Raw genomic sequence first — 24,932 nt, 5'->3', positions numbered from 1 at the left:
GTAAAAACGCAATTATTGAGGAGAAATTTGTCAACATTGCAATGGTGGAAACGACGATGCGTTGATTTCCTAAAATTTCTTGAGCGGTTTGGCCACCAACGGAAGGAGACGACCACGAACAAAACTCTAATACGTCCAATTGATGTAAAGAATTCAATTTTTTTCAAAAAAATTACCTGTGCAGTTTTTGTCCGAAATTTTCTGATTCTCACACGAGATCAAAAGAAAATCGAGTGAAATTTTAAAGCAGAAATGCCCGAGATATCCCTGGTAAAATGCAATTATTGAGGAGAAAGTCAACATTGAAATGTTGGAAACGACGATGCGTTGATTTCCTAAAATTTCTTGAGCGGTTTGGCCACCGACGGAAGGAGACGACCACAAACAAAACTCCCGCTTCGGGGTTTGGCGGGGGACGGGGACGGGGTTGAGGGTGGATAATGAAATTTTTTACGACATGAAATCTTGGAAGAATAGTCGGTTTATTTTTATGTAGTAACGTGGACAATTTCAGGCGAAGTCCTCGCCTGGGGGTCGCCAAGCGCGGCCTATCATGATGTCCCCAGTCCATTGGGGGATCGTCGCGGGGGCGGCGGTTGGGGGGGAGGGGGCTGCACCAAGCGCAGCGTACATTAATTCAAATGACGCTGACGGAGAACGAGGTCTACGCCACGCTGCCAGATTTCCTCGTATTTTCATAACTTGTCTCCACGGGCCGTTTCACGAGATTTGTCCCAGGGAAAAATCTCATTTACGAAGTTGGGAAAAATATTGAGTTAATCATTATTTTTCCCAGTAAGTATGGTACTTGTACCCCTAGGACCCACTGAGAGAAGAAGAAGAAGAAGTGTAAACGAATTATGCGATATTTTGTTGATTCCTCCATTGTTAATGTTTGTTTAGTTAAAATAATATGTCTAATTGTCAATTGAGTGCAATTATTATTTTAATCCCGGTTAAATACTCGACTTTAACTAAGTTATCTTCCCGCGCAAACTAGTCGCAGGACCGTATGAGCCTCGTCCCGTGGAGACGGTAACTGGGAAAACTCCCAGAAGTTTCATTCCTGCGATTCGAGCTTGGGAAAAATCCCATGAAAACGTCCCGTGGAGACAAGGCCTCATGATGCCATGACTAGAGGCCCTTTATTCTGAGAGTAAAGACAATGCAAATCCATTTCTGATTATTGGTTCCCGTATTTTAGGCCGCCTTAGTGTCACGAACGGGAATAAAGATCACATTTCATCGATTGCAAGGATTATAGACTGGAATGAACCGGGGAAATGAGGAAACGGCAAGGAGCAAACGGAACGAGAGAAGGAGCGGATACAGGAATCCGAGAGTGAGTTGATCAAAGATTACGAAAAACGTTCATTTGTGTAATCTTTATTTCCGTTTGTGACATCCATGAGCCGCGTTGTCTTGACTGTCTCTATAAAGGGACACTAGCCATGACCGGACTTGCGATATTTACCGGAGGTCCCTTTTTACATGGTTGTGCTAGTTTCAGAATCGTGTTCTGATGGTTTAAGGCCATGGTGTCTACAGGACCGGGAACAACCGGAAAATACGGGAATTCATGAAATAAATAATTTCAGGGGAAATTACGGGAAAATCAGGGAATCTGTTCCAGAAATAAGGAATTTCTTCTTCTGCCGATTTAAGACTATTCTCTCTCTTTAGCTTCATTGGAATATTCTTCCGGTTATCTTTTAACTAGAGTCCCTTTATACTGAGAGTCAAGACAATTTGAATCCATTTCTGATTGGTTCCCGTATTTTAGGCCTCCACAGTGTCACAAACGGGAATAAAGATTACATTTTCACCAATTGCAAAGATTATAATCTGGAATGGACCAGGGAATTACGGGTTCGGCAAGGAACAAACGGAATGAGAGGAGGAACGGAGAAAGGCATTTGAGAATGGGCCGATCGAAGATTACGAAAAACGTTCAATTTCTGTAATCTTTATTCCCGTTTGTGACATCCATGAGCCGAATTGTGTTGACTCTCAGTATAAAGGGACTCTACTTTTAACTACAATCATTTGCCGAACATTAATGAAAGTATAAATGCACTAAGTTTGTTTCTCTGCAAAAGTGAATTGTGCACGGAAAAAATCGAATGTTGCTTCAGCATTTATAAGATTGAAGAATGTGCGACACGTATAAATGCTGATTTTACAATTTAAAAAAATGCTACGTTAACTTCGTCCGCGGTTAAACGAACAAATTAAATGTTGAGTTAGCATTTTTTAATGTAAAATCAACAGTTGATACTCATCGCAAATTTTTTATAAGAATAAATGACAAATCAACATTCAATATTTTCCGCGTTGCAAGGAAATTTGAAGTACCCATTGTTATTAAGGTTCATGATAGTGCACCTGAATCATCATTATTGACCTTTTGAATGACAATATTGAATAATCAAATCAACATAGTAGGAAAGGTATAATAGGAAAGCTTCCACTGATCAGGTAGTATGAGCATCAGGAACGCTGTTGGGAATAAACAGTCAAATGTGCGCCCAAGAATCGGCAGTAGATGAAAAAAATTCGATGTTCATATCTGGAACCCCGGAAAGTTATAGTTGTTCTCAAAACATCCCGGGAAAGTGGGAGAAAACTTCGGATTCTAATCAGGGAATGTCCTCCTGAGAATCAGGGAATAAGCATAGTAAATAAGTCTAGACAACATGTTTAAGCTTCTAGAGAAGGAAAAAGTAATAAAACCTGCACGAACGTCAAAAAAACCGAGCCCGAACCAGGATTAACCGCGCGGTCTCAACGTTTATAATAGCGTTTACCTTCTGAATGTTGGGTTCAATTAAGCCGAGCAACTATTCGCGCACCTAGGTCGAGAAATTGTCTATACGATTATTTGAAGGCGTTTTTCAAAGCGGCTACTTTTCACATGGTGGAGTGAATCTTGTGATGTGATCCACGTTTTATCGATTTTTTTAAAATTGACGGAAACGGAAGATTTGTTACTTGTGCTAGTCTTATTATTGCGTTATAGTGGTTTGAGCTAATGTAACAGTAAAAATAACAAGTTCCAGCCAAACGCATTTAATATTAACGAAGATTTCCGTCATCGGAAAACACTGTGTATGACGTTATTCACCGTGATCGCGCATACCATGGTTCCCTCCATCTAGTTTTTTCAGTGTTTCACGTCGAGTAACGGATGCAAATGGACATATTTATGCTAAAAGGAACTATGTGCATAGGGTTTGCGTGCAACATAGTTCCTTTTAGCATAAATATGTCCATTTGCATTCGTAACTCGACGTGAAACACTGATTAAATCAGATGGAAGAAACCTCGGTTTGCACTACCGCGGTGGATGACGTCATACACCTGCGTTTTTTGATAGGCGACATCCCCGTCAATTTTAAACGTAGAAATGTGGCGGTTGAACAAATCTTACATTCTTTTGCTAATCAGCATGCTTAAACCGCGAAAACGCGATTCTATGACTTTCCAGTCGAAAAGGCGTTATTCCATTCCAAGATTACGAAGCGGACCAAAACAATTTTCTACAATAGTAAGACCATGCAATTCCTTTACAAAATGTTGCTAATTTTTTTATGTAAGCAGCGGAAAAATCTGTGAGAATTTTAGTCAGAAATACCCTACAAATTTCTCTGTGAGAATACAATTTGCGAGTGGAAATTTTGCGACGTCAGGCTGCAATTACGCTCCTTCCTCCAGGAAGCAGTGGACTCAGTGCTTTTACAGCTTCCATAGAAAGAGAATCGAGAGTTTAGGGAAACTAGTATTCTGTCCATTAGTTGGTCGGCAAAATTTCCGTCCACAATTTAATGAGATAGTGCAAATCAATTTGTAGTGAGCTCAATTTCATGAATTTAGTTCCCTTCCAGATTAATTGATGCGACGAGAGCAGTTAGGGGCACTTTTTGCTTGCGGTTGCAGAATCTCTGCCTTTAATATATATTTTAGAGAGAAGGTGACTATTAAGCGGTTTAACGGAAATTTTCGTTCGGTAAATTGTGAAATCAGAAAGAATATCCTTTAAGGGTTTCAAAAAAACTTGCAAATTATTTTTAATCGATGAAATGTTAGCTGAAATCCTGAAACACCGGCCGGCAATGTGCCTTTTCTGCACCCGGCACATTAATTATAAATGAACCGCCAATTATTTCGTCCCCTCGGTGATTTAGTTCAGCCCTGCTTCTACCGGTGAACAAAAATCAATCACCATGAAGTCAACTGATTACTGAGGCTTCCTTCTGAAATTAAACCTTGAACTTGAAAATTAATGTGATGTTTTGCCAGATTTTTTTAAAGCTTTTTTTCTTCTTCCCTGGGAAATTTTTTTTCTCCCCTAAAAGTTGCTCATTTTGCGTGCATACCGTTGTGCGAAATTACTATTTTTGGCTCATCCATCGAAGCACCAATCTGCAGGAAAACTAGTGATATACACACAGTTTCTGAAATGAACCAGAAATAGTTGCTCCTTTCGTAAAGCAATGCGCTTATTATTGCCACGAAATTTGGAGCGAGAGGCGAGATAAATAAATCTTGTACCGGTAACTATTCGTCCAATTAAGTCAACTAGATACATGGTAAATACTTTAAAGAAACCTGATGCTAATTTGAGTGTTGGGTGCAGATATGGCATTTCTTAGTGGCGGTGTTTCAGAATCACCACTTCTAATTTATGGTTTAGAGAGGAAACTACTGGGTGAATTATCTGAAATTTTCTATTTTCAGCATTGTAAAATCATAGAGAATATTTAGTAGTGGTTTCAACGAATTACGTGCATTTTACTTTAATCATAATTGATGAAACGTTATCGGAGATTTTGAGACCAGAAAATGCCCTGTCTGCTCCCAGCGCTTCAATTATAGTAGATTTCCTAAATAATATGCCAGAAGTCTGCTAACCTTCCCAAAAAAAGTAATTGAAAATTTACCTCATTTTAATATATATGCTGTAAACAAAGAAATATGATAATGGGAATTTATAATCATGCCTGCATGCAAGGGTGAATAGCAGATATTGTTTAGCTGAAGGAAGGTGGAACTGGCACCCCTGCTCACTTTACACGCGCTCTTTTGCAAACGTTTAATCTATAGATGATGAAACTGGAAAACACTTTTTCTCGGTTTATGACGTTGCAGATTTTTTGTAACTCATTATTCTTTAGGAGGATAACTCATAGTCGTTGCACGTTATTTGTTGTAATTTTTCTTCATCATTTCCATAATATTCTATGAAATTCCCGCACAGAATGTCTGATTACATTAACAGGGATAAAAAGGAATTTAAAACGAAAGTTTTAAAGAGGCCACTGTCAAGATAGGTGTAGTCTTAGTTGGATTGCATTTAGCAAAACGAAACCAGCGTATTTACATGTTGTAAAAATGTTGCTTCTTATTCACAATTATCTAACAAAATTTCCCAGAATAGCAACAAGTTTTTTCTTCGCACCAAAAAATTGTTAATTTCAAAGGAAGATAATTGTGTAAATTGTAATACCGTACATATATGAAGTATTTTTCAAGAGAAAAGAAGAAATTATACGATTTTGAAAACGCTGTAATCGCGCTGGTTCCTTTTTGCCAAATGCAATCTAGTTCTGCTATTGATCTTTAATCGGTTTTATAATTCAAGCATAGTTCTTCAGCACTTTGGAGGGAGATTCGGTAGTCGATCAATCAATTGAAATCCCTGGACCATGGGATATTTCTGAAGAATTTCTGACATTGAACTGCGCATCACGCTGTAATAAATCAGGTTTTTGTACACACAATTTGACCAAGAAACTTGTTGATATAGCTTTTAAAGCTTTTTTATAGCTTTAAATAGCTTTAAAAGTACATCTCGAGTGGCCATCGCGAATTGGAAGGCACAACAATTCACAATTTTCAACCGGGACTCCCAGAGTTATTTCAGAATGCATATTAGTCATATTTTGCGTACAAATACCTGACGATTCTCCAGGGTGGTGTAGTGCTCGGAAAATCCTAGGAAGCGTTCTAAACGCCAGAATATATCAATTGATGGTCAACTACTTAATCGTTCTCCAAAACGCTGAAGATACCTCTTAAGTTATCTTCGTGTATCAAAATGTGAGGAACGGTACATTATATTTTACTCGAATGGTTGCAAATATTGCAAAAATATGATAGGCAGATAATTGACAAAACGACAGAAGACAAGCAGACAAAATAAAGTATCTAAAGTGCTGATTACAGAAGCGACCGAATCATATTTTGATAGAAATATTATGGAAAGTGGATTTATCTAAATTGAAAGTTTTAGAGAAATACCTATTTGCGCAGTTGTATTGGATCATTAACATATTCAAAACATATTTCTTACAGTGGTGAAACAAGGGAGGCGGCATCTTATTCTCTCTGCGCCCTATCTTCCCTCCTTTTAGCATATCAGCCCTCAGCCCTTTAATGCGCCACGCGGTCTCCAATATTTCAAGGCAAAATTATGAAATATATAAAAATATGAAATATATAAATCACACGCAAAATTATGATACATACTGTGTGTAATTTTACTTCAAACTCAGCCTCCCATGACCGAATCAAACCTAATTCATATTTTGAATGGATAAATTCTTTTTAGAGAGACCAAATCTACGTATCAACTACATTTTGCATTAAGGAACTACTATTCCTCGTCCATTTTAGAAACCAAATATGTACCACTAGTTTCCGTATGCAGGTGACTGCTTTTGCACATGAGCTTGAAATAGTTACTCCTCATTGCAACTGTCGTTTGTGTAAATGTTTGCTTATCGCTATGTTCTATCCATGCCAAATATCAGACTAACGAAACAGCTCTTTCCCTTTCACAACTTTCAGTACACAACACACACAGAATTAGGTACGGTTTGGGGGGGGGGGGGTGCTAAACGAAAAAGTCCACCAACTAAAGAGCGGTTGACTCGGGCGAATTTTTCCAACAACACAACGATCCGCATGTTCCCGGTGGAAGTTGAAGTTGCGGAAAATAGGGGGTGGGAGGGAGGGGGAGGGGTAGGAGGGAGGGTGACGGAGGAGGCTCGCCGGGATAACAACTGCAGATAACAAATTACGGGGCCACTTGAGCCGCTCAAAAAATAACCCCGGGGAGCTTTCAACGCGAGTAACTTCCAACCATTAGCCAGAGCCAGACTCACCGAGGCTCTTCTGTTGGACCCAAGACCGGCAATTGGTACAATCGCTCCTTTGTCCCACTCCATTTCAGTTTACATACATGCATTCCGCTGGTTTCCCCTCCCTTTTTCGCGCCTTCCCTCTCCTCGCCTACCTTGTCTCCTGTGGAGCCCGTCCAAATGCCGCTATCTACGCATTCTCGGATTTAATCAAAACCATCGGGGATTTTGGTTTTTTCCGTTACTTTTTCAACATGATTGTTCGAGATGTTTGAACGGGGTTCCTGGGAGTGCATTGGGAAAAAAACACATTGGATCTAGAGTCCAGACTCTTGAAATCATTGACAAGAAAAAATACTATTGATTCAATCAGATTTTTGCTTAAATCAAAAGGAAATCCGCTCAAATTAAGAGGCTTGGTTCTTGATTTGAGCAAAAATCCGATTGAATTAAGAGTATTTTTTCTTGTCGATGTTTTTAAGAGTCTGGACTCTAGATCCAATGTGTTTTTTTCCAGTGTGTGGAAGAATTAGAATTTCATTAACTGCAGGTGACTGTCTTGGAAAAGAGGACCTATGTATACTGCCGTACAAAGGAAAAACGCTGCATGAATATTCGAGAGTTGCCTAACATCCTCCAATAGATTGTTTACTTTTTTTGGAGAGCTATGAAATGTATTAATTTATAAATTTCTTTATTAATTTATCTTGAAATTTTCAAAATATTTAGATCATAAGTGATTATAACTGATTATAAATATTCATTAGATTATAAGAGGAAGTTACATGAAATTTCAGCAACTGTCAGCCTCAAATATGACGAAATTAAACTGCCGCGTACCTTTAATAATATGTAAATTTCAAACGGTCTCACTTATGATTTTTTTCGACAGTACATAAAGTATCTATTCCACAACATTCACAAAGCACCAGCACCTCTTAAAGTTTTGTATACTAATATCTCAATTTTTAGTTTATCGGTCCCGAGGTTTTTGCCACTTAGAACAATCGCAGGTAGTAATTTCCCGGAATTCTGCGAGGAACAGGACAAAACCATTGTTTTTGCCCGAATTCAGCTCTTGAGTTTACAAAAAGCTTTCAAAGTTAAAGCTTACAAAGCTGTTGGTGATTACAGAGAAATTAATCTACCTCTGTTCCGCGAAATTCCGTATGCAAAGGAAAGGCTGAATATGTTAGCAGGTCTTTCCTTGGTGTGAGGGCTCCAAGTATCACATCGATGATTAGGACTACATATTTCAATGAGAAACGACTATTTCTGTCTGATTTTAGAAACAACATAAGTGCCATCAGGTTTCTTGTGCAAATCGATGCTTTCGTGGTTGAGCCAGAAATAGTGGTGCTTATTGTGAATTACAGTCCCATATTCCAAGCCGTCGTCATGGCAACCCTGCTAATGTATTCGGTTCCATCCCTGCATAAAAAATTTGACTGAATATGAACGAGGAATCTCCCGTAATCACATATTGCACTGGGATAACGGTCTACACTCTGAGAACTTTTTATAAGCTCTTTTTTTTTCTCGGAGATTTATTTAGCTTTCAATCCTTTTTATCCTCGAGTAATCTAAATACATTGGGAGTGAAAGTGGTTGTAGACATCCAAGCACTATACTTTCAAATTTTCAAGGATTAAGCCAAGTGTTATGTGATGCAGTGTGTCTCCACTCGTCAATCCTACGCGAGCATTTGTCACCGCTACCGGGACGTAAATCCCGACCTTTGGGCCAAGTGTTAGAAGTTCTGACACCTAGAGCTTCTGCAAAAATCCAAAATTTTGACATCTCAGTTGCCACGTTATTTTTACGTGAGGTCCAGGCAGACCGGGTGAATCTTTTGAACATTGGCGTTGATTTTAAACGAATCCGATAAAATCGTAATATTTCTTGTGAAAGTTTATATCGGTTAATATACTTAATTTCTTAATTTGCAGATCCCCATTCCTCGCACTGTACTAGGATTCTGTGAGATCGGATTTTTTTAGTTATTTTTTTTTAATTCCCTCAGATTTTTCGATGATTTTCCGAAGATTTTTGACTTACAATCTGAATTCTGTATTCATCCATGAAAAATGTTCTTTTTCTGACCGCCCCCTCCTCCCCAACATCGTACCATCACTTTAAAGACAACATGACGAATCGACGCAAAACGACAAAAACAGTAGAAACTTCCCATTTACTGTCAAAATTTCAAATTGCGATATCTCGAAATTCAGATCAATTAAGATTTTGATTGTTCGCGATTTTAAGTATACGCGTAACATAGATTCACCCGCTGCAGACCGTTTTCGGGTACCTACATTTTTGTCGCATTTTTTTTGCCTCAAGACCATCGTGACCTTTCAGAAAGCAAAGTAATCTATATAGCTCTGCGGAAGGATTCCACGTAGAGCGGTTTTTGAGTCTGGTGGTAATTTTGAAAATGTTCGGGTTTATTTTCCCAGCCATTCGCACGTTTTTATCTTTGTCCGCGTTATTGTGTTTTTGTTATTTTGTTTTGAGTGTATCATCCACCAATCCCACTATAAATTGAACTTTGAGTATCCAAGTTTAATTTTCTGATAATGTTCCAAGTTCATTCCATTTGAGCTATATCCGCGGCTCCGACCATGCGAATTGGGTGATCTACGCCTCCCTCCTTTTTTCTAGTTTCACGCCTCTACCCATTTTATTACGTGACCACGGTTTGAAGTCCTTTATAAAGTTGTGGGACATAATTCCTCGTTTCGATTTCGAGTAACTCTTCGTGAGGCTTAATTAAGTGATGCGATGTCGCGATGAGGAAACGAGGCCATTAAACCCCCCTCCCCTCCTCTCAGATTGGAGTTCTCCACCTTGCTAAGGCAGAACGCCGTATGAGCCTTCAGACACTGCCAAATTTCCTTCGATGAAATACGAATTTTCAGGGGAATCTGTGAGTATTTTTCCTCCAATTTTTTGGGGAATTTTGTTCGCAATCAGATCCATCTAAATCACTTGATATTTCCGAAAGAAAATATTCATGCATCTCGGAGAAAATAAATATTTGCTCGGAGGAAACTTAGCAACTTTAGGATGTTGATAAGGCGTTTTTCCTTAGCGCGGGAGTTCTCGCGGCGAGTGCATCAAGGAGTTAATTCCGGGCCATCGGGCACCAACGAGGTTATTAGAGAGGACGTTTCATCCTAGCCGATCTGTTGCCACCGTGCCAGGTCCATCTTTCCCCACACGTAGCACACACGTCAAAAGCTAACGGAAGCTCGAAAGAATCGGTGTACTTACCTTCCTGTCACAACAGACCGTCGTCAAGTTTATGGTGGAGGATTTTCTGCCGTGCAACCGAAGAGACAATATCGAGGGTGATTTTGGGGAATCATGTGTCTCAATTGATTGCGGTTTCCCTAAGGGTCTGTTCTTGCATTCGTGTTTTAAGAGTTTGCTCTTCGAAAAGAAACTCGGTAGTCGCTTGTGCTCATACATAATTGTTTATGTATGAGCGCAAGTGACTATACCACTTTCTCCTTTAAATATGCTGTAATGGGTGTACTAAAGATTAACATATTTAAAGAAGAAAGTGGTAGTCGTCAGGGCCGGATTTACGTACTTGCCGCCCATGGGCCGCCTGTATTTTGCCGCCCCTTCTCATTCGTTTTGAAACATCAATAAAAAAGATCAAGTGAACGTGCCAGCGGGGAGGGGTGCATAGACGCGTCTACTCGTGTTGGACAAATTTTTTGGGAAAGCCCTGTCAACACTACTAGCAAAAGTTCACGGAGCTTTGCGCGAAATCTAAGTTACGTAAACCTATCTCTTTGTGGACAAGGCCTTCCATTCATAAGAAATGAACGATGAAATTATGAAAGAACAAATATAAATGTGGTTTAATGATTTTAACCTCCGCCGCGCCGCGCAGACCGCACCGTGTTTGGCGCAATGCGTGAAGTATTCCGACAGTCTTGTAGGTACTAAGATTTTTACGCCGACCGCTGCTGAACGCACCGTGTTTGACGCAATGCGTGAAGTATTCATGCATTCTTGCAGGCGCTATCCGTTTCACGCTGACCACAGTGACCGCACTATGTTTGATGCAATGCGTGAAGTATTCGTGCAGTCTTGTAGGCGCTAATATGTGTTACATGCAGATCGATCGCCGCGCCGAGGCTTCTCCTTTTCATCTCAAGTCCTCGTCATCATTTCTCTCCAAGTCACGCCGTTCCAGGCCAAATTGCGTGTTTGGTTTCCCACTTAACTCGACTAATTAAAGGTGCTGTCACTTGTGTCACTGAAAGACGAAAAAATTAGAAATTACTATACTCTCAAGAAATTGGAGATTTTGTCGCCTTTTTTCGTCTTAAATTTTTTTTTACTAAATCCGATTTTTTTTATACCTACATTTAAAAAACTTGCAAAATTTGCCGCCCCCTAGATTTGCTGCCATTTGCCGCGGCCCATGTGGCCACCCCCTTAATCCGGCCCTGGTAGTCGCTTTGTGCTCATACATAAACAATCTTATTTTTGACCGAAATTGAGCAATTATTCGAGAAAACTGCAAGACTTCACTACTTTGCGCTGGTAAATCAGGCAAAATCCTTTCAAAAAACCTCAAATAAGGACAAGTTTCACAGGGTAGATGACAAAGAGTCGCGATTTGACCATACATGACATCATTCTAGGCTGTTTCAATTTTTAACCAAAGTTAGGGCCAAAATACCCTCCTCAATGGGCCACATTCTTTCACGAGGAAACTGATTGATTCACTTTTAAAACCTCAACGTTTTGTATGAGCGGAGCCAGGAGCTTTTAAATTTTGTTCGACCCCCCTCATTGACCCGGTCCATTGTGCGGCAGGGAAACGATGTGTGAGCGGCTCTTTTTTTTATCAATCGAGGATTCCACCGACCGCACTTTACCCCGAATCCGCGCTGATTACCTCTTTTATTTTTGTTGCGTTATTTTTCCCAGTCGATGAATAATTGTTTTAAATTGGGTCACTCTGCCCTCGCCCACGTTCGGGAGAGGTGCGCGGGGATCGGATTCGACTGTTTGTTTTATCGTTTCCACGGCGGCTCGAATTTTTGTCCAAACAATGGATGCGCATCGGAGCCGGGATCATCGGGCGTATTTAAATCAAAATAAACTATCTCGATTGTGATATGGGCCCTGTTTTGCATGTATTCTTATGTATCTCAGGGCTCGAGTTACAATGTAGATAGTTTCTTTTCAGTTCGATACGTCCGATCGATTAACTGGAGCACAAAAATTCGCACTCGGAGCCAGAATTGGACGTATTTCTATCAGACGAAACCATATGCATTAAGACATGAGCCCTGATACCCATAAGAATATATGCATTACAGAGCTCACGTCACAATGCACATAGTTCCGTTTGATAGAAATACGTCCAATTCAAACAAAAATTATGAGTGGAAGGTTATATTTTATACTAGAGCGGTGAGCGACGCATTGGAGATTCTGCCGGTGGCTTTTGATGTTCTATGGCATGCATTTTGATGGAGGAAGCTGCAACCTGTTCTGTGTAGCCTTGTGTTTTCTCTATGTAAGGACGATTTCTAAGCTTTCGACTCTCGGATAATAGTTATGGCTCGAAAACGTTCCAAATTGTGAAAAAAACATATTCAAACCTAATTTATTATTTAATTTTATCTTTTCCACGAAAAATCTCAAAAATATTACTAATATTTGTTCTAAAAATCACCGCACGATCATCTACGACACTGAAGGAATGATTTTTTCGCCCAAAATCGAATGCATGTCCAATTGGTTTGGTTGCTGATTTCCATAAAAATGCATTCCCAAAAAATGGGGGAAAATCTGATTGTTTGCGGTAGGTTTTTCATGAACATCCTAATAGTGGCAAACACGACCTCGTGAAGAAGCGACCGTGCATCCGTACCTCTTTCTTCTGTTCACTGTACACTGAAAAAAAAAAAAAAAGATTGGTGGAATTTACCATTCCTGCAAATCCTGAATTTCCTGCATTTTCAATGGTAAATTCTACCAATCTTCAAATCGATTCTGCCAGAGGAATGGTTACCTGTGCCAGTAACGTTTACATCTCTTCTGGCAAAATTGACTCCAAATTGACGCTGCGTGAAATACAGCGTGAAGTAATGGTAAATTCTACCAACTTTTTTTTCAGTGTCCGGTCAAAAACAATGAATTCAGTCTCGATTCCAAGTTTTTGAGATCAGATTTTAATATAGACAACGGCCTTTTCCCTTAACGTTATAAGCCGATAATATATAACTGCCGTTTGAAAATTTCTTGTTGCGCGGTACATAGATTTACATAGCCCATTTACTACATCGTATAGGCTCGAGGTAATGGAAGTTATGAATATTTCAGCCGCAATGCAAACACTTTCCGGGTGACTGAAACACTCTAGAATGTTTCGATTAAATTTGCATTCCGGGCCGGCGGTCATACTCATCGGCCCTTTGCGCTGCTTCACGTCACCTGCCGATATAGTCCATCATCAGGCCCTCATAGAGTACTTATATAACGAGAGTATACCCATCTAATCCTTTCACGGAAAGAAAGTGTGTCATTTTTTAATCCGTCGGCGAGTTTTCAGCGGTTATGTAGCGTTCCGTCCATGATATTTGACTTCATGATCAGATGCTCGTCTGCTTATCATGTCCAAGATCCCAGACTCCGTGCTCAATTTAATGAGAAACAATTGGACGTATTTCTATCAAACGGAACTAATAGAGGGAGGATGGGAGAGGAGGGCTTAGATTGGCGGGTGTTGCGGAACGCGATGCTCGTTCCGTCCTATACTCGGAATGTTTTTCTATGGCGCTTAGTTCCGTTCGACAGAACGCGCTATCCGGGATTCTAAAATCCTAAAATGGAACTCAATTTGGCGCTTAGTTCCGTTTAACAGAAATATGTCCAATTGTTTCGATTAATCAATGTGAGCATGAGCATAGCGTCTAAAATCGTGGGATGAGATATTCTCTGATTGAGACGAGCGTAGGGTCCAAAAGTTAATAAAGACAATTTTTGTGAAATAATGATGAAAAAAAATGTGTCCTTTTGGAACATTTTGCATTAGTTAGGTCAGGTTAGGTTAGGTTAAGTTAAATTATATGAGAGAAGTATCCGATTTTCTATTATGATGGAGAATGAATGTACATTATAACTAACGGAAGTCTGCTTGCTATTGGACTCTATACTCAAGCGATAGGCGAAAAGCAAAGCAATTATCATGCAGTCCAAGATCTTGAGACGTGATGAAAAGCCAAGTATAACAAGGGTGAACATGGAGTCCAATATCTTGGACGCGATGCTACATAATCTTTTCAGCTTTCTCAGGATACCCCTTCGCTCCCAAATTTGGGCATTTGGACAATATTTCTAAAAATTTCTAGACGTGATGATCACATCTTCCTTTCTCGAACAGTGCTGACCGATGCCAACCGTGCAAATTGGGAATTCCCCGATCACAAACTGCCGCCCCCATTCGAACAAAGCATAAATGAGCCGTGCAGGTCGGTTATTTGGAACACCCTGTATCCGCGCTTTCCGCCCCCGACGGGGACGACTTGTGCCAACCGTCAAAATTGAAAATTCATAAGGTTGATACTGGGCTCCTTAGCAACAAGGATCCGTGGAAGATTGGGATCACTTTTAGGAACACGCTGTATCTACACACTTTCCTTTTTTCGGGATGACTGCTGCCAACCATGAAAATGGAGACTTCACCGAGTTCATAGTGGGCTCCTGGGCAACAAGGATCCATGGAAAATCGAGATCACCATTAGGAAAACTCTGTATCTACACACTGTCCTTTATTCCGAATGACTGCTGCCAACCGCTTAAATTGAGAAATCACTGTAACTAAAGCGTGCCTCTCTTGACAGCAAGCATTCAAGAATCATGTAGATCAGTTTATGGAACACGCTGTATCATCGCTTCCTCTCTCGATCAGTGCTGAGCGATACCAACCGTGCAAATTGGGAATTCCCCGATCACAAACTGCCGCCCCCATTCGAACAAAGCATCGATGAGCCGCACAGGTCGGTTATTTGGAACACCCTGTATCCGCGCTTTCCGCCCCCGACGGGGACGACTGGTGCCAACCGTCAAAATTGAAAATTCACCAAGTTGATACTGGGCTCCTTAGCAACAAGGATCCGTGGAAGATTGGGATCGCTTTTAGGAACACGCTGTATATACAAAATCTCCTTTTTTCGGGATGACTGTTCCCAACCATGAAAATCGAGACTTCACCGAGTTCATAGTGGGCTCCTGGGCAACAAGGATCCCTGGAAAATCGAGATCACCATTAGAAAAACTCTGTAGCTACACACTCTCCTTTATTCCGAATGACTGCTACCAACCGCTTAAATTGAGAAGTCACTGTAACTAAAGCGTGCCTCTCTTGGCAGCAAGCATCCAAGAATCGTGTAGATCAGTTTTCGGAACACGCTGTATCATCGCTCCTCTCTCGATCAGTGCTGATCGATGCCAACCGTGCAAATTGGGAATTCCCCGATCACAAACTGCCGCCCCCATTCGAACAAAGCATCGATGAGCCATGCAGTTGGTTATTTGGAACACCCTGTATCCCCGCTTTCCGCCTCCGACGTGGACGACTGCCGCGAACTGTGAAAATTAAAAATTCACCAAGTTGATACTGCGTTGATACAAGTTGATCCAAGTTGTTGCTTCTCCGTAGCAACAAGGATCCGTGGAAGATTGGGATCACTTTTAGGAACACTCTGTATCTACACACTCTCCTTTATTCCGAATGACTGCTGCCAACCGCGCAAATTGAGAAATCACTGTAACTAAAGCGTGCCTCTCTTGGCAGCAAGCATCCAAGAATCATGTAGATCAGTTTTGGAACACGCTGTATCATCGCTTCCTTTCTCGATCGGTGCTGACTGATGCCAACCGTGCAAATTGGGAATTCCCCGATCACAAACTGCCGCCCCCATTCGAACAAAGCATCGATGAGCCGTGCAGGTCGGTTATTTGGAACACCCTGTATCCGCGCTTTCCGCCTCCGACGGGGACGACTGCTGCCAACCGTGAAAATTGAAAATTCACCAAGTTGATACTGGGCTCCTTAGCAACAAGGATCCGTGGAAGATTGGGATCACTTTTAGGAACACGCTGTATCTACACACTCTCCTTTTTTCGGGACGACTGCTGCCAACCATGAAAATCGAGACTTCACCGAGTTCATAGTGGGCTCCTGGGCAACAAGGATCCCTGGAAAATCGAGATCACCTTAGGAACACTCTGTATCTACACACTCTCCTTTATTCCGAATGACTGCTGCCAACCGCGCAAATTGAGAAATCACTGTAACTAAAGCGTGCCTCTCTTGGCAGCAAGCATCAAGAATCATGTAGATCAGTTTTAGGAACACGCTGTATCATCGCTTCCTCTCTCGATCAGTGCTGACGATGCCAACCGTGCAAATTGGGAATTCCCCGATCACAAACTGCCGCCCCCATTCGAACAAAGCATCGATGAGCCGTGCAGGTCGGTTATTTGGAACACCCTGTATCCGCGCTTTCCGCCTCCGACGGGGACGACTGCTGCCAACCGTGAAAATTGAAAATTCACCAAGTTGATACTGGGCTCCTTAGCAACAAGGATCCGTGGAAGATTGGGATCACTTTTAGGAACACGCTGTATCTACAAACTCTCCTTTTTTCGGGATGACTGCTGCCAACCATGAAAATCGAGACTTCACCGAGTTCATAGTGGGCTCCTGGGCAACAAGGATCCCTGGAAAATCGAGATCACCTTAGGAAAACTCTGTATCTACACACTCTCCTTTATTCCGAATGACTGCTGCCAACCGCGCAAATTGAGAAGTCACTGTGACTAAAGCGTGCCTCTCTTGGCAGCAAGCATGCAAGGATCTTGTAGATCAGTTTTACGGAACATGCTGTATCATCGCTTCCTTTCTCGATCGGTGCTGACCGATGCCAACCGTGCAAATTGGGAATTCCCCGATCACAAACTGCCGCCCCCATTCGAACAAAGCATCGATGAGCCGTGCAGGTCGGTTATTTGGAACACCCTGTATCCGCGCTTTCCGCCTCCGACGGGGACGACTGCTGCCAACCGTGAAAATTGAAAATTCACCAAGTTGATACTGGGCTCCTTAGCAACAAGGATCCGTGGAAGATTGGGATCACTTTTAGGAACACGCTGTATCTACACACTCTCCTTTTTTCGGGATGACTGCTGCCAACCATGAAAATCGAGACTTCACCGAGTTCATAGTGGGCTCCTGGGCAACAAGGATCCCTGGAAAATCGAGATCACCTTTAGGAACACTCTGTATCTACACACTCTCCTTTATTCCGAATGACTGCTGCCAACCGCGCAAATTGAGAAATCACTGTAACTAAAGCGTGCCTCTCTTGGCAGCAAGCATCCAAGAATCATGTAGATCAGTTTTCGGAACACGCTGTATCATCGCTTCCTCTCTCGATCAGTGCTGATCGATGCCAACCGTGCAAATTGGGAATTCCCCGATCACAAACTGCCGCCCCCATTCGAACAAAGCATCGATGAGCCGTGCAGGTCGGTTATTTGGAACACCCTGTATCCGCGCTTTCCGCCTCCGACGGGGACGACTGCTGCGAACCGTGAAAATTGAAAATTCACCAAGTTGATACTGGGCTCCTTAGCAACAAGGATCCGTGGAAAATCGAGATCACTTTTAGGAACACTCTGTATCTACACACTCTCCTTTATTCCGAATGACTGCTGCCAACCGCTTAAATTGAGAAGTCACTGTAACTAAAGCGTGCCTCTCTTGGCAGCAAGCATCCAAGAATCATGTAGATCAGTTTATGGAACACGCTGTATCATCGCTTCCTTTCTCGATCAGTGCTGACCGATGCCAACCGTGCAAATTGGGAATTCCCCGATCACAAACTGCCGCCCCCATTCGAACAAAGCATCGATGAGCCGTGCAGGTCGGTTATTTGGAACACCCTGTATCCGCGCTTTCCGCCTCCGACGTGGACGACTGCTGCGAACTGTGAAAATTGAAAATTCACCAAGTTGATACTGGGCTCCTTAGCAACAAGGATCCGTGGAAGATTGGGATCACTTTTAGGAACACGCTGTATCTACACACTCTCCTTTTTTCGGGATGGCTTTTGCCAACCATGAAAATCGAGACTTCACCGAGTTCATAGTGGGCTCCTGGGATACAAGGATCCCTGGAAAATCGAGATCACCATTAGGAACACTCTGTATCTACACACTCTCCTTTATTCCGAATGACTGCTGCCAACCGCTTAAATTGAGAAGTCACTGTAACTAAAGCGTGCCTCTCTTGGCAGCAAGCATCCAAGAATCATGTAGATCAGTTTTTGGAACACGCTGTATCATCGCTTCCTTTCTCGATCAGTGCTGACCGATGCCAACGGTGCAAAATGAGAATTCCCCGATCACAAACTGCCGCCCCCATTCGAACAAAGCATCGATGAGCCGTGTAGGTCGGTTATTTGGAATACCCTGTATCCCTGCTTTCCGCCTCCGAGTTGGACGACTGCTGCGAACTGTGAAAATTGAAAATTCACCAAGTTGATACTGGGCTCCTTAGCAACAAGGATCCCTGGAAAATCGAGATCACTTTTAGGAACACTCTGTATCTACACACTCTCCTTTATTCCGAATGACTGCTACCAACCGCTTAAATTGAGAAGTCACTGTAACTAAAGCGTGCCTCTCTTGGCAGCAAGCATCCAAGAATCATGTAGATCAGTTTATGGAACACGCTGTATCATCGCTTCCTTTCTCGATCAGTGCTGACCGATGCCATTCGTGCAAATTGGGAATTCCCCGATCACAAACTGCCGCCCCCATTCGAACAAAGCATCGATGAGCCGTGCAGGTCGGTTATTTGGAACACCCTGTATCCGCGCTTTCCGCCTCCGATGGGGACGACTGCTGCCAACTGTAAAAATTGAAAATTTACCAAGTTGATACTGGGCTCCTTAGCAACAAGGATCCGTGGAAGATTGGGATCACTTTTAGGAACACGCTGTACATACAAAAACTCCTTTTTTTGGGATGACTGTTGCCAACCATGAAAATCGATACTTCACCGAGTTCATAGTGGGCTCCTGGGCAAAAAGGTTCCCTGGAAAATCGAGATCACCATTAGGAAAACTCTGTATCTACACACTCTCCTTTATTCCAAATGACTGCTGCCAACCGCTTAAATTGAGAAGTCACTGTAACTAAAGCGTGCCTCTCTTGGCAGCAAGCATCCAAGAATCATGTTGACCAGTTTTTGGAACATGCTGTATCATCGCTTCCTTTCTCGCTCAGTGCTGACCGATGCCAACGGGGCAAATTGAGAATTCGCCGATGACAAACTGCCGCCCCCATTCGAACAAAGCATCGATGACCCGTGCAGGTCGGTTATTTGGAACACCCTGTATCCGCGCTTTCCGCCTCCGACGGGGACGACTGCTGCCAACCGAGAAAATTGAAAATTCTTCACGTTGATACTGGGCTTTTTAGCAACAAGGATCCGTAGACGATTGGGATCACTTTTAGGAACACGCTGTATCTGCACACTTTCCTTTTTTCGGGATGATTGCTGCCAACCATGAAAATCGAGACTTCACCGAGTTCATAGTGGGCTCCTGGGCATCAAGGATCCCTTGAAAATCGAGATCACCTTTAGGAACACTGTGTATCTACCCACTCTCCTTTATTCCGAATGACTGCTGCCAACCGCTTAAATTGAGAAGTCACTGTAACTAAAGCGTGCCTCTCTTGGCAGCAAGCATCCAAGAATCTTGTAGATCAGTTTTCGGAACACGGTGTATCATCGTTTCTCTCTCGATCAGTGCTGATCGATGCCAACCGTGCAAATTGGGAATTCCCCGATCAAAAACTGCCGCCCCCAATCGAACAAAGCATCGATGAGCCGTGCAGGTCGGTTATTTGGAATACCCTGTATCCCCGCTTTCCGCCTCCGACGTGGACGACTGCTGCGAACTGTGAAAATTGAAAATTCACCAAGTTGATACTGGGCTCCGTAGCAAGAAGGATCCGTGGAAGATTGGGATCACTTTTAGGAACACTCTGTATCTACACACTCTCCTTTATTCCGAATGACTGCTACCAACCGCTTAAATTGAGAAGTCACTGTAACTAAAGCGTGCCTCTCTTGGCAGCAAGCATCCACGAATCATGTAGATCAGTTTTCGGAACACGCTGTATCATCGTTCCTCTCTCGATCAGTGCTGAGCGATACCAACCGTGCAAATTGGGAATTCCCCGATCACAAACTGCCGCCCCCATTCGAACAAAGCATCGATGAGCCGCGCAGGTCGGTTATTTGGAATACCCTGTATCCCCGCTTTCCGCCTCCGACGTGGACGACTGCTGCGAACTGTGAAAATTGAAAATTCACCAAGTTGATACTGGGCTCCGTAGCAAGAAGGATCCGTGGAAGATTGGGATCACTTTTAGGAACACTCTGTATCTACACACTCTCCTTTATTCCGAATGACTGCTACCAACCGCTTAAATTGAGAAGTCACTGTAACTAAAGCGTGCCTCTCTTGGCAGCAAGCATCCACGAATCATGTAGATCAGTTTTCGGAACACGCTGTATCATCGTTCCTCTCTCGATCAGTGCTGAGCGATACCAACCGTGCAAATTGGGAATTCCCCGATCACAAACTGCCGCCCCCATTCGAACAAAGCATCGATGAGCCGCGCAGGTCGGTTATTTGGAATACCCTGTATCCCCGCTTTCCGCCTCCGACGTGGACGACTGCTGCGAACTGTGAAAATTGAAAATTCACCAAGTTGATACTGGGCTCCGTAGCAAGAAGGATCCGTGGAAGATTGGGATCACTTTTAGGAACACTCTGTATCTACACACTCTCCTTTATTCCGAATGACTGCTACCAACCGCTTAAATTGAGAAGTCACTGTAACTAAAGCGTGCCTCTCTTGGCAGCAAGCATCCACGAATCATGTAGATCAGTTTTCGGAACACGCTGTATCATCGTTCCTCTCTCGATCAGTGCTGAGCGATACCAACCGTGCAAATTGGGAATTCCCCGATCACAAACTGCCGCCCCCCTTCGAACAAAGCATCGATGAGCCGCGCAGGTCGGTTATTTGGAACACCCTGTATCCCCGCTTTCCGCCCCCGACGGGGAAGACTGGTGCCAACCGTCTAAATTGAAAATTCACCAAGTTGATACTGGGCTCCGTAGCAAGAAGGATCCCTGGAAAATCGAGATCACCATTAGGAAAACTCTGTATCTACACACTCTCCTTTATTCCGAATGACTGCTGCCAACCGCTTAAATTGAGAAGTCACTGTAACTAAAGCGTGCCTCTCTTGGCAGCAAGCATCCAAGAATCATGTTGATCAGTTTTTGGAACATGCTGTATCATCGCTTCCTTTCTCGATCAGTGCTGACCGATGCCAACGGGGCAAATTGAGAATTCCCCGATGACAAACTGCCGCCCCCATTCGAACAAAGCATCGATGACCCGTGCAGGTCGGTTATTTGGAACACCCTGTATCCGCGCTTTCCGCCTCCGACGGGGACGACTGCTGCCAACCGAGAAAATTGAAAATTCTTCACGTTGATACTGGGCTTTTTAGCAACAAGGATCCGTAGAAGATTGGGATCACTTTTAGGAACACGCTGTATCTACACACTTTCCTTTTTTCGGGATGACTGCTGCCAACCATGAAAATCGAGACTTCACCGAGTTCATAGTGGGCTCCTGGGCATCAACAATCCCTTGAAAATCGAGATCACCTTTACGAACACTCTGTATCCACACACTGTCCTATATTCCGAATGGAACCTACCGCCAACCACCAACCGCTTAAATTGAGAAGTCACTGTAACTAAAGCGTGCCTCTCTTGGCAGCAAGCATCCAAGAATCTTGTAGATCAGTTTTTGGAACACGGTGTATCATCGCTTCCTTTCTCGATCAGTGCTGACCGATGCCAACCGTGCAAATTGGGAATTCCCCAATCACAAACTGCCGGCCCCATTCGTACAAAGCATCGATGAGCCGTGCAGGTCGGTTATTTGGAACACCCTGTATCCGCGCTTTCCGCCTCCGACGCGGACGGATGCTGCTAACCGTGAAAATTGAAAATTCACCAAGTTGATACTGGGCTCCGTAGCAACAAGGATCCGTGGAAGATCGGGATCACTGGGGAAAGGAAAGATATCTTTCGTTCGGCATAAGTACGTACAATTTATTAGACCGCGTTTAGCAGAACGGAGCTAAACTACATCGGCCACTGTCAAATTTGGCCGTCCAATTTAATTTTTTGCATCGAGAATAATTTATTGTGCGGATTTTTTTGCAAACCTCAGTGATTTTTTTTCACAGTGCGGAGCAAATTCCTTATTATTTTTAAAGAAACCCACTCAAAAGTTCTCTTGTAAAAAATTAAAATGCCTTGTTAAATTAGGCAATAGATGATGTGGCTTGGTGCCCCTCTGCTTAACGCGGTCCAATTTGACACACAACGTAATAGTGCTCATATGTATACTACATGTTGGGTTCAATTAGACCGAGCAACTATTCGCGTATTCAGGTCGAGAAATGGCCTATACGACTTTTTTAAGGCGTTTTGTAAATTTGGGCTTTCTCATTGCACATTAGCGTGAATCACCTGTGGTGATTCCTTTGTTAGCTCATCAAACTTGGTACGTCTCATGCAATTTGTCAAATCAGGCATTTTTTAAAATTCCTAGGCAGATAGTCAAATTGTGTCCGTTTACGAAATTTTGTATATTTATGGCGAAAATCTCACGAGTTTTCAATATTTCGGGAAATCTAACTCTTTAAATCTGCAAACTCTTTTTGTTTCTTTCTCTTCAGATGATTTTCATATATTTAAATATTAAACTTTAAAAATTCTGTATTTTTTGACATGCTGAAAATTTCGAGATGAGTGGTGGTTCAGGAGCTAAATATCGTTTAAAATATTACCGTATGATGCTTATTCTCACAGAAAATTCTCTCTAACAGGGTAGACAACGAATTATTTTGTGTAAAATTAGGAAAGTAAAGAGAATATAAATTTAAGTAAGTACCAATAGGGATGAAGTTAAAACATGGGTAAACAAGGCTAAAACATTAAAAAAACACTAAAAAGTAGGACGTTCCGAGCTGTTACCAGCTCATTTTCAGTTGCAAAAACACTACATACAAATGGAGTGCATTTTGCAAATTGGAACTATAATTTCTAATTTCTAGCTTGGTTTAAAGACAACGTATGTATCATCTGTTTCCCTGTGCACGTAAGTGTTTTTACAGATGAGCCAGAATTTATGGTTCCGAATTGCAAAATGAAGTCCAAATATGACTCCATGCCGTTCTCACAAAACCACTGAAACGAAAACGTCAAAACGTCCTGCCTTTTAGTGTCTTTTGATGTTTTAGCCTTGTTCACCCTTATTTTGGCGTCTTTCTGCCAAATGAAACCAGAAACCCAACAAGGGGTGTGCTCGTTAGTCGAGGGCCGTAAGAATGAATGGGAATAATAAAGCGCCAGTGACGTCAGCTACGACAAAGCCACCGCTGCTGCTTCCGCTTGGGAGTCATTAACTCATGAATCTTGTCCAAAACGCCCTTATCACATGCCTATGGCTCACGAGTGCCGCATTCAGTTCGCACTTAGCTCCGTTTGATAGAATGTAAAATCACGCTTTTCCATGTTTCCAAAGGGGCTCAAACCCTTTTTAACATTGCTTTTTATGCAGCTTTCTAGAGCACACTCCATCTTTCCCTAGTTCCCATAATTCTGTTTGGTAGATATAGTTCCATTTTAAATCCTTCCCCACGGGGTCGGACTGGCTCGCATCTGAGGGCGTCGACCCTTGGCTGGTTAAAGGGGCGTAATGTGATTTTTCCTGATAGGGCATCTCCTACGTGGAGAGGGGTCCAGAAAAGTTTGGCAAAGTAGCACAAGTTTACGCTATTTTCAGGTTCAATCGTACAGAGTAGAAATTGCAGAATTGAACGCATTAAAGTAACCGACAGACTTCTGAAATTAAAGAAAACGTAAAAAATGAACGCCACTAGACGCATCCAAGCACCATTATTTCCAAAAGAGCCGAGCCAGTGCTGCCGTTTACACGAGCTTAAGACGTGAGTCTGCAAATCCATCCAAAAAAAAAATCAGACAAGAACCTGAAAAAAGAAGGAAGAATGATTATCAACACAGCCGAAGACAGGAAAGACGTATTCGGGCCTCTTCTTTAACTTTTGCCCCGAAACTGGGCGACACCTCATTGACAGCATATAGCAGAGCATTGAGAGCTCACGCTTCGATTCGTCGCGCCTTCAATTTTTCAGATGCAGCACGGACGTTCATCAAGTACGAATAGTTGTATCTCTGCGCCGTCGTAAACGCGCATCCTTTCCCTCCCTCTATTTCCATATTGTGTTTGTTTCTGTTTGTCTTACTCGCGTAATGGTGCTTCAAACTACCCTGCTAAAAATGATGAGAAGGCTATTCAGAATTCTCCGACTCACATGAGTAGAACTTCTTGCTCATATGAGTAAAAATCCTACTCATCTCACTAGAATATTCTACTCATAAGAGTAGAAAAGTTCAACTCATATGAATTCAATTTTTTTCACTTTCCAGAAGTGCTGTTTCCGACCAGGAGATACCGACATATTATGTAAATTTGAAAAATAAAAACATTTTGTTCTAATAATTTTGTTAATGCGGTGACTAGTTTCTGAGATATCGCCCATGGTAGATTCAACGC

At 42.4% G+C, this 24,932-nt stretch overlaps 1 protein-coding gene across 3 annotated transcripts in view; it reads left to right on the top strand.

Moving 5' to 3' along the window:
• The window catches only part of LOC109035276 (uncharacterized), a 187,959-nt gene that overhangs the window by 136,435 nt on the left and 26,592 nt on the right, over positions 1-24,932 (top strand). The gene's annotated exons all lie outside the window — the stretch shown is intronic.

This window comes from Bemisia tabaci, chromosome 7, assembly GCF_918797505.1.
Source record: "Bemisia tabaci chromosome 7, PGI_BMITA_v3".
In the NCBI taxonomy this organism is placed as follows: domain Eukaryota; kingdom Metazoa; phylum Arthropoda; class Insecta; order Hemiptera; family Aleyrodidae; genus Bemisia; species Bemisia tabaci.
This window is presented reverse-complemented; position numbering and strand designations above follow the sequence as displayed.